The sequence below is a fragment of the Pongo abelii genome, chromosome 9 (assembly GCF_028885655.2).
Source record: "Pongo abelii isolate AG06213 chromosome 9, NHGRI_mPonAbe1-v2.0_pri, whole genome shotgun sequence".
NCBI classification, from domain to species: domain Eukaryota; kingdom Metazoa; phylum Chordata; class Mammalia; order Primates; family Hominidae; genus Pongo; species Pongo abelii.
Window position 1 is genome coordinate 108471997 of NC_071994.2, and position 12196 is coordinate 108484192.

A 12196-nucleotide genomic window follows, 5' to 3' on the forward strand; every position below is an offset into this window, starting at 1 on the left:
AAAAACAAAAATTGAAAGAAAGCTGGAGTTGCTTTATTAACATTAGACAAAGTACATCATAGAACAAAGTACATGTTACCAGTGACAAAGAAGGAAATTTCATAAAGATTTCATAGAAAGTTTCATCAAGAGGGCATAACAATCCTAAATGTGTAGGGACCCAGTAACAGAACTTCAAAATATATGGAGTAAAATTTTATGAGAGGAGAAATAGACATATCTATGATTATCACTGGAGATTTTAGCACTTCTCTTTCAGTAATTAAACAAGCAGCCAGAAAACCACCAAGAATATCGAAGGCTTGAACAATACTGTTAACCAACTTGCACATACTTACATTTAGAGAACAGTGCACTCAAAAACCACATTAAACATGCCTTCTTTTTAGGTTAACATGGAACATTTACTAAGGCCACATTCTGACCTGCAAAGCAAATATTAACTGAAATGGAGTGAACTTATGCAAAATAATGTTCTCTGACCAAATGAAAGTATACCAGACATAAATAAGGTGAAATCTGGAAAGTCCCCAGATATTTGAAAACAAATCAACACATTCCAAAATCCATAAGTATAATCCATAAATTAAAGAAGAAATTACAAGCAAAACTAAGAAATTCTGAATTAAATGAAAATCAAAATGAAATATATCACTATTTGTTGAAAGAAGCTGAGCAATGCTTAGAGGAAAAATTATAACTGTAAACAGTCATATTAGAAAATAAGAAAGTTCTCATATTAATGGTTTTATCTTCTATCTTAAGAAACCAGAAAAAGAAATTGAACACAAAGTAAGCAGACAAAAAGAAATTCTAATAATAAAATCCAAAAGAATAAAATAAAAACAGAAATAATAGAGAAAAACAATGTAACCATAAGCTGGTTCTTCGCAAAGATAATTGAAATATATAAAGTGTAGTCATAGTAACCAGAACAAGCAGGAGACATGAATCACAGATCCTACAAGCATCACCACAAATCCTACAAGCATCTAAAGACTAATAAATAATATTATAAACAATTTATGCCAATAAATTGACAATGAAGATGAAATATGCACATCATCTGCAAGATAAAAACTGTTAAAGCTTACATAAGAAAAAAACAACCTAAACAGTTTTTTATGTGTTAGATAAATTGAATCTAAGTGTTTAAAATCTCCCCTCCAGCGAAAACTCCAGGCTGAGATGAATGCAACCAAACACTTATGGAAGAAATCACAGTACTTTCACACAAATTCTTCAGCAAATGGTCTTTCAATCTTATTGTAATAAGGTCACACATACCCTGATACAAAATCCAGGCTTTACAAGGAAAAAAAAAATTAGAGATCAAAATGCCTCATTAATTTAGATGCAATGTCTTTAACAAATTTTTGAAAATAGAATCCGAAAATACATACAAAGAATAAGGATCTTACCGAGTGTAATCATATATATGTGTGTGTATATATATATATGTAATCATCCCAAAAGATGCAAAAATAAATTTGGCAAGACTCACACCTTTTCATAATTAAACGGCAAAGGGACTATCATCAAATTAGAAATTGAAGGGAAATCTCAACCTAATCAAAGGCATGTATAAAAACCTACAGCTGACTTCATAATTAATAGTGAAAAATAGAATACTATCCCTTTACAATAAAAACATTATAAGATGTCTATTCATACCACTTTTATTCTTTGTTGAAATAAAGGACCTAGTCAATGCAATAAGACAAGTAAAGCATACAAATCAAAGAGGAGGAAGTAAACTGTTTTAATCACAGATGACATGATTGTTTATGAGGAAAATCCTAAAGTACAGAAAAGTAACTAGAATGAATAAACAAATTTAGCAGCGTCACAACATATGAAGTCAATATACAAAATGTGATTGTGTTTCTGTATCTGAATTATGATTAAATGAAAATTGAAATTGAAAACAAATATTACTTACAATAGTAAGTAAAAATATGAAATATTTAGGAATGAATTCAACAATATATGTAAGATCTATAAATGAAAACAATAAAACATTGAAAACTAATAAAGACAAAATTTTAAAACAGAGATATATAACATGTTCATTAATCAGAAGACGCAGTATTGTTAAGACAGAAACTCTTCCCAAACAGAACTATAGGTTCAACGTAATCCCTATCAAAGTCTTGACAGGCTTAATTTTTGAAGAACTTGAAAATCTCTTGTTTAAATGTATATGCAAATGAGAGGAATTAGAATAGTAAAAATAACTTTGAAAAAGCAGAACAAATTTGAACGGCATACATATCTGACGGCAAGAGGTACTATAAATGTTTGGTAATCAAGAGAATATGGTATCAGTGTAAGGGTAGATGTACATATTAATGGAGATAATACAGAGTTCAGATATAGAAACAAGCATATTTGGTCAATTGATTTTCAACTAAGGAACCAAACTAATTGAATGGGAAAAGGATTTTTTTTTAAATAAATGATTCTATTACAATTAGATATCCATATACAAAAGAAAATAAACCTTGACCCATGTCTTATATCGTATAAAAATCAATTTATAGGAGACAATAGATTTAATATATTAATAAAACTTTTAAACCTCTTGTAGAAAACAAAAGAGAAAATATTGAGTCCTTGGGTTAAGCTAGCTTTCTTATATTCAACATAAAAATCACAAACCACAAATAAAAAATGGATAAGTTGTATTGCACCAAAATTAAAAACATTTCTTCTTCAAAAGACACCACTAAATAATGAAGAAGCATAGCATACACTGGAAGAAAATATTTGTAAAATGTGTAACTGATAAAGGACTTGGATTGAGAGTACATTTTAAAAGCACTTATAACTCAATACTAAAAAAACTGTTTTAACAAGTGAGGAAAAGATTTGCACAGATGCTTCAGGAGTAAAGTAATGATAATTACAACAAGATGAATGTAAAAACATTATGCTAAGTAGAAGACTCTAGTCAGAAAAGATCACATATTATATGATTCTATTTATATGAAAAGTTCAGAATAGGTGAATCTATAGAGACAAAAAGTGGATTAGTGGTGGCCTGGCCTTTTGGGGATAATAAAAATGTTCTAAAATTAGATTATGGTAACAATTGTACAACTTTGTAAATATTATCAAACCCAGGGAATTGCATACTTTCAAGAGGTAGCTTTTATGGCACGTAAATTAGATCTAAACATGTGCTAATTAAATATTCTATGAATGGCAAGTAAGAATGCAAAAATATGTTCAGCATTATTGATAATTAAGAAAATAAAATTAATGCCACAATAAGAAACCACTACACATCTAAAATGGCTAAAATTTAAAATTTGGCCAATATCAAAAGTGAGAGAAACTTTCATATATTGCTAATTAGAATATAAAATGGTACCTCCTCTTGGTAGACAGTTTGGCAGTTTCTTACAAAGTTAAATATATACTTTCCATGTGACCAAGAAATCTCACTCCTAGACATTAATCCAATACAAATGGAAACCTTTTGAAGCGGAGTCATGCTTCTAGGGTGATACCTGAGGTTAATTGCCACATGCCAAGGAAATCAAGGACGGGAACACACAGGATTGAGGTTAAGAGTGGAGGTTTAATAGGTGAAAGAAAAAGAAAAGTTCTCTCTCTTGCAGGGAGAGAGGGGCCCTGGAGCAGCTCTTCTGGTTCTGTGGTGATATGCTCGGGGTTTTACAGACTAGCTTGAGGTGGTGGTGTCTGATTTACATAGGCCCCAAAAGATTGGTTGGACCAGGTGTGCATTTACATAGTGTGCAAAGAAGCTGGCCGCCCCACCCTAATCTTTTATTATGCAGATGGATTCTCTACCTGGCCTGTTGGTGACAAGTTGCCTATTCCCTTACTGCACATGTGGTGAAAAAGAAAAGGGAAGATGGATCTTCCATGATGGATAGCCCTGGCTCCCAGGTAGCCTATCCTTTCCTATTAGCACAGCTGCAGACATTTACCTTTGCTAGCTTCCATCTTGCTTATCTATGTTTGCAGCTCTATTTTTCAGGCTACTCTTGTTAGAAAATAAGCGATTTGGGGCTGCTTTTTGTTAAAAGTGAAACCTCGAGAGTGGCCCTCACTATCTGCCTAAATAATTTCGTTCTAGGTTCTGTATCACTACACCCACCCACCCACACACACACACACACACACACACAAATGGACTTAGAGGTTCAAAGCGGCTTTGTCAACAATAGCCAAAAATGGGAAAAAACTGAAATATCCACCAATTTTTGAACAGATGAATAAATTGAGGTATATTTTTATAATGAGATACTACTCAACAATAAAAAGAAATAAGTGATACACACAACAACATAGGTAAGTGTCCAAAGCATAATGCTAAGTAAAACAAGCCAGACATAAAGAACTACATACTGTATAATTTCATTTATAAGAAATTCTAGAAAATGAAAACACTATAAAGAGAAATAGCATATCAATGGTTGCCAGAGATGATAGGTTAGAAGAGATGATTTAGTGCAAAAGAACATAAGCTAAATTTTTGAGGTAGCAGAAATATTCTATGTATGATATTTGGCTATATGTATTTTTCAGTATGTGTATGTATATTCTAAAACTCATCAAGTTCCACATTTAAATTTGGTAAATATCATTATGTGTAAATTCTGCCTTAGTAAAGTTTATTTTTATTTGATTAAACAATTGCCACCAATTGCCATCATTTTTGCTCATAAGATAGTTTATTAACAGTCTCCTCTCAGAACCAAGTGACCTTTTATTGCTACTCAATAATATTTTTTATTTTTGTCCCAGAGCCTTCTGATTAAGATGGCTGATTTCCCCTACTTTGGCATGTTAGAATTACAAAAGGGATGAATGCCTTTCTTCCACAGCAGTGATGATATCTTTTCATATTCCATCATTTTCAAGGAGTCACTTTTGTGATTAAAGCTGTTTACACATTTGAATTATTAGGAAGTTGTGTGTAGTACCTCTATGCCCCAGTTCTGAATCAAAATGTCTTTGTCCAAATAGTCTATTTACTGTCTGCATAATCTGGGCAAGTCTAAGAGTCTCTTCTTTTGTAAAGTTAAAAAAATAAAAATACTTATGTCATCATGGAGATTGGATAAGTTAGGCCATGCCTGCAAAATGGCAAGTACTTAAATGCCAGTCTTTTTTTTTTTTTTTTTTTTACTATTAATACTTTTACTATAAACAAAATTCAGCTTCTCTTCCCCAGGAATTATTTTGCTTTTCAAACTTGCACTCTGTTCTAGAGACATTTGACATAAAGGTGTCTTACACATAAACAGCTACATTTCCTGTGGCAATAAATTAGACTCTCTCATTTTAAATTGCAAAAGTCACAGGTGTTCCTTTAACATGTCGAGCTGAACAAATAACTGTTATTCCTGGACTGGGCTGAGGTATCAAAATCCTAACAAGCAAAATAAATTTTTGATGTCACAAGGCAGATATGTCCTAATCTCTAACATTTACTGATCTCTCTCCAAGTGATGAAATACTGACAGAAGTTCCAAGATTATGTATTTGTTGTTTTTGGAAGTTTCCAAGAGGGCACTTAATTTTAGTAGGAAGAACTTACCAATTGCCTCTAATAAGAAAATCATCTTCATTTACATACATTCCAATTGCCTATTACAAAAAATTAAACAAACGAAGTACTAACCCAATATTATCTCATTCTTCTCACCCTCATAAGTAAATGAAAGATATGCAAGTGAAAACACTTTGATTAGCATAACAGAGAAATCAAAGCTCTCAAGTTCACAAAAAGCAGGAAAAACAAAGTTCGCCAGTGGAGTCAAATACTTATAAAATAGACATAGATTTATTTATTAGAGTTTAAGAGAGGGTAAATATGTCCATATTATTAACTCCAAATAAAAACCAGAATTCAGATGACAACACTTGGAAGTGATATCCACATTTATAAATAACTAAACAAGGTTCTGAACATACTAATACCAATTTAAGGACCATTTCTCAACAACCCTAGCTAGCTGAGCAGGAAAGCTATAAATGCGTCCTTATGACACTTTTTTGGGGTAGAAAGCTCAGTATTCAAGGGGATTGTTCCACCTGTGTGGTTACTGCTTATAGTAAGCTCACTTTTGAGGAAGTAATAATATGTGAGTAATAATAATGGCTTAAATTTATTGAGCTCTTAGTATTGGCGCAATTGCCAATCCTATAAAGAACACCCAGTATGCACCTCCAATTCTGAGGTAAATGCGGCACAGAGAAGTTAAGAAGCATGCCCAAGATTATGTGGTTAGTAAGTGGCTTCACAGTAAGTTACTCTAAAGTGAAAAAGCACTCTAATTTTGACAACTAGCCATTGCACAATTTGACCTCCTAAGTCCTACATACTGTCATAAATGTCTCAATCTAACAGTACCCTGAATTCCCTCTCACTTGAACCATTGCAATATACCTCATAAATCCCTGACTCATTGGATGAATCGTGGTCAAATTTTCATTACATACAGCTTCATAATGCCAAATTTTAGGTGAAAAATGTTAATGGATCTTCCTTTTACAATCCAATATAAAACTGTATAACTCAGCTTTTTCCCAGAAATACCCCCATTTTCTCACACTTCTGACCGCTTATATTGTTTCTTCTGCATAAGGTGGAAATCCAAGTGAAGATGACATCAAGCTAACTTTTCATAATATGCTTCTCATAACTTATTATTTAAATATTTGTGGAGACAGAAAAAGACAACAGAGTATAGTAGTCATCAACACTAATGGAAACAGCAAAATATTTGTACAACTTCAGAAGTGATTTCTAGAAAATCAAGACAGATGGATAAATTGAATTTTAAAGTAAACTCTTCTTTGGAGTTATGCTAGGGAAATATTAGCCCCTCTTCCACTCTGTATACTTTGATTGAAGAACAGAAGCCTGCCTCAATCAGAAACCCCAGCACAACATCAAGTAATATTGGCAGATGTTTTTCCTCCTCAACCTACCACCCTCAGAAACTGCCTTTCTAAATCCATTGAAAGGCTACAATTTCAGCCAAAAAAAAAAGGCATAACAGGAAACAGAACATTTTCTTCACATTGTGTGTGGGACTTGTGATTTTCAGGCGAAGGATATAACTCATTTAATGAAGGGAGACCACAGATAGCCTTGGAGTGATCTGCTGATAATCAGAAACCTTGTGAGGAATGAGAGAGGAGTGACAAAAGAGGCATTTAGCTCTAGATGAACCAATTAGATAAATGCCCATTAGGAAATTGAGACAGGACTAGGAAGTGGGCACATTATACTGCTCTTCGTTTTATATATAAAATAGGGGATAATAAGAGCACCAGGACAGTTAATGGAACGGTGGAAAATCAAACTGAACACTCTATTGTCAGAAATTGAGGTGATGAAGAAACCTCAGAAACTTCCTGTCAAAAGACAGGAAATGTTGCCTAAAAACTAAGAGAAGGAATAGATTTCTAGAAATGAAAAGAACAACACATGTCAGAAAATTTCTTCCTTTCCTCAAGAATGTAAGAAAGTGTTAGCTCTAGGCAACATTATGCTGTTTTTTTATTACTCTAGGAATAATTTATTATTATATAGCCTTAAGTAATTGGAATTTCTTTATAAAGAAACAGAAGAAGTCCAGAAATACCAATGTGTTCCTTTAAAAATTATTCAGTATCTAACATAAACTTAAGCAATGAATCTAAGCCAAAAATAAATTTGAGCATGTAGTTTGAGTATGTTTATTGTATCAGGCTATAGGCACATTGTGATAATTTGATAGCTTACAAAAAATAAACAACAAAAAAGCATGTAAGTAGAGGAAAGACAAAAAAAATCATCTGCCTTCAAACTCAGATATAGTTTTATTCATGCAAAGGCTGAAAAATCATAGTATCAACAAATCATTAATAAAAATAACTTAAGGACATTTTAAAATCAAAATTAAAATATATAATGGGGTTGCAATGATATGAAACTTTAAGATATGAATTATTGAAATATCTCAAATTTAGAGCTGAGTTAAAATAATTGTTACCATGTATTTTAAGCTGAAATATCAACAGTACTGCCGAGATGATGTATAATAAAAAATAAATCAAAATTATATATAAAGTACAATGTCAATTTGTATAAATTAATATATAGGTAGATCGGTAGATAAATAGATAGATTATTGATAAATTGAATTTAGGTGATTTGATTTCTCTCAAGTTTCTAAATTTTCTATAATGTGGTTTAATAATATGCTGGCCAGAAATTTTTATTGAAGTAATTATAATACAGAATATAAAATCTATGAGATAATTTTTCTCAATAAAAATCTTTAAGCTCAAATATTTTAGGAGTGATCTTTCTTTCAGACCTATACACTTTTAACTTTACTAACATTAAAAAAGAAATAATAATAATGCTTGCAAAGTAAAGGAGTAGCAGAAAACTCAATAATTTATTTTCTGGATATGGTATAGTCTTAAAGTCAAAACCTGAAAAGATAATCACAAAATAAATATTTTTACTTTGGTAAAAATAAGTGACAAGGTTATACACAAAGGAATTATAGAGATTTAGTTAACAGAATAACTTATAACTACAAAATAGGGTTCATTGTCTATAGCCATATCACCCTAAATATGCCCTATCTCGTCTAAATAGGATTTATCTTAGAAGTGAATTTCTATTATAATGCTATGAAATATATTAATATAGAATAGCAGATCAAGTGATTCAGAAGATAAAATATGTTGAATTGACTTTAGAAAGGCATTAAATACATATTAACTCAAAAGACTATTTTAAACCGACAGTCAATAGCATGCTTAACAGTGAAACAAAATTTTCTTCTCACTAAGATCAGAAAAAAAAAAAAAAAAAGCTGTCTGTTACCACCGTTTTTAAAACATTTTTAAAACGTTATCCAGGAAATAATGGTCAATATAATAAAGCATAGAATAAATCAAAGGAGAAGAAGAAAAGATAATTATTTGAGAAGAAAAGAATCTTTAAACATTTTTAAAACTAAGATTATTAACTGAACTAATTAAAGTTCCCTAAATTTATGGATTAAAGGGTAATTATACAACATTCAAAAATGTTTCTTTTTATCATCAATAATTATTTAGATTACATAAAGTTCAAAAAAGCCCCGGTGTGTGATGTTCCTGTTCCTGTGTCCAAGTGTTCTCATTGTTCAATTCCCACCTATGAGTGAGAACCTGCACGTTGTGCACATGTACCCTGGAACTTAAAGTATAAAAAAAAAAAAAAAAAACAGAACTACCATATGATCCAGCAATTCCATTTCTGGGTATATACAGAAAGGATATAAAATCAGTCTTTCAAAGAGGAAAAAAAAAGTTTAAAAAAAGCACTAAATCGTAGTAGCATTAAAATATGTAAAATATCCCAATATAAACGGAGCAAGATTTTAAAGAAACCATAATCCCACTGAGATACTTAAAGAAAAATTTAAACTAATACATGCTTTCATAATGAGCTTGGATGGATAAACAAAACAAATTTTATGTATTTATTTATTTATTTATTTATTTATTTATTGAGATGGAGTCTTGCTTCATCGTTCATCGCGCAGGCTGGAGTGCAATGGTGCGATCTCCGCTCACTGCAACCTCCGCCTCCCAGATTCAAAGATTCTCCTGCTTCAGCCTCCCAAGTAGCTGGGATTACAGACATGCGCCACCATGACCAGCTAATTTTTGTATTTTTAGTAGAGACGGGGTTTCACCATGTTGGCCAGGCTGATCTTGAACTCCTGACATCGTGATCTGCCCGCCTTGGCCTCCCAAAGTTCTGGGATTACAGGTGTGAGTCACCACGCCCAGCTGAAACTAAACAAATCTTAAAGCTCAAATAGTTTAAATGAGTTTGGTTTTGGCATAGTGATAGACAGTAATATCAAGTGAATAGAATAGAGAGACCAGAAGTAGACCCGGAGGTATGTAATTGGTTAATGTGTCTTAAAGGAAAAATCACAAAGTGAATAGACAAAGAGGTTATCCAAAAAATTGGTACTTGATAAATTCTGCTTTTTTTTTTTTTTTTTTTTTGAGACGGAGTCTCGCTCCGTGCAGTGGCTCAATCTCGGCTCACTGCAAGCTCCGCCTCCTGGGTTGACGCCATTCTCCTGCCTCAGCCTCCAGAGTAGCTGGAACTACAGGCGCCCCCTACCACGCCCAGCTAATTTTTTGTATTTTTAGTAGAGATGGGGTTTCACCGTGTTAGCCAGGATGATCTGGATCTCCTGACCTCGTGATCCACCAGCCTCGGCCTCCCAAAGTGGTGGGATTACACGCGTGAGTCACCGTGCCTGGCCTACTTTATTTTTTAATAAAGAAGGGTTAAATAATAAAATATACTTTAATACATTATTTCAACACTTAAATAAATTATATACTTAGTAATTAATTATAAAATATGGAAAGGATTTGATGGTAAGCAATGAAAGAAACCAAAACTTGAAGGGTTTATAGAATCGATTTTCTGAATCATCTGTTAATCCTAAACAATATAAATTGAAATACATTTCAAAGAAATCTGACAGAGGATTACTATTCTAACCTATAACGAAATCATACAATAAATCTATTGCATAGTTATAAACCTCAACACATGGTCAAATTATGTTAAACAGAGCATCTAAAAGACAGACTGTGTCTATCTAACAAATTATTTTATAAGTGTTTAATGTTTTAAATTAATGAAATACACAGTTGTTAAAAATGATTTTTTTCTCATTCCAATCGTTATACATTCATAATGGAAGTAAAAACATTGAACAAATATAACAGTATTTAAGACAGACACTCTCACACTCAAATGGCATTGAACATTTTCACAATCTATAGAGAAAGCTGTTTGGTCGTGTTTACCAGTTTTCAAAAGTTTACTAGTTTACAAGTTTTCCATGTTTCCATGTAAAAGTTACCAGTTTACCAGTTTCCCATGTTTACCGGTTTACAAGTTTTCAAATTGTTCACACCTTTTATGCAGTAATGTCACTGATAGCAACCTATCCTAAGAAACTAATCTGACAAGCGTTGAGGCATTACTTATAATCAAGAAACTTGGAAATATCAAAATGTGTAATAATAAAAGATTAAGTAAAATATAATGTATCCACCTGAGACAGTATATATAATTCGTAAGTATTGCTGTCTATATTCTTTAAAGAGTTGGGTAAATGCTTAGGATGTAACATTAAGTGGTAAAATCAAGTTATGCAACATACACACAGTATGGTCCATCTATAAAAAACAATATAGATGAGAGGAAGGACTTGTTATTTACTGTGGTTATTTCTTTTGTGAGATAATGAATAATTTTCATTCTTTTCTATACTGTTTTACAGTTCACTTTTTTAAACTAGGCAAACATCAACAATACTTATTTCTGAATAATTCTAACCAGGATTCACAGTAGAACTCATATTCTCCTACTGCACAGACTTCATCTGGCAGAAGGAATTCTCTTTGGCCAGAAGAATTTCCCAGTCTCTGAACCCTAATAATATTTTGCTTACAAATGTTGTGTTTTGCTGCTTGCATTTTCCTTGTGTAGAATTGTATATGTGTGTATCTGCCTTATGCATTAAATTATAAACAACCTGATCAGACATCAATCATGCTTTATCAGTCAATTTCTTAAACAAGGTTGAGTGAGTGAAAGAGAGAGAGAAAGAAATAAGGAGAGTGAGAGGGAGGGGGCAGAGGGAAAGAGAGAGAAATAGTCAAGTTATATGTGAGGAAAAAACACACAGAGGATGACTGCAAGGGGCCACTGCATATGTGGCCAAAATATGTAATTAAATTCTGCATTTTACCTTTTCCTTAGTGAGAGGAGGAGGAAGAGAAGGCATTATGTTTCTGCTATCATTATTCTTAAATTTATCACATAAGCCGTAAGTTTTCCTTTTTGCTGTAACTACAAATTTCCTATATAATCTTAGTAGTTAATCAGTAGTCCTGTCTACACCATCTAACCGTCTATAACCATCTACAACATCTAACACTAAAATCATTTCTTAGCTTTATTTCTTAGCTTTATTCTCTCCACAAGTAGTATACCAGCTTGTGTCCATCATTCACACTTCAAATTTTGAAGTCAAGTATTAATATACTAGATTCTACTAATTTCACTCCCTCTTCATTCACCAGCATCTATTAGAATAATTTATTCATGGCAAAGTTTCTGTTT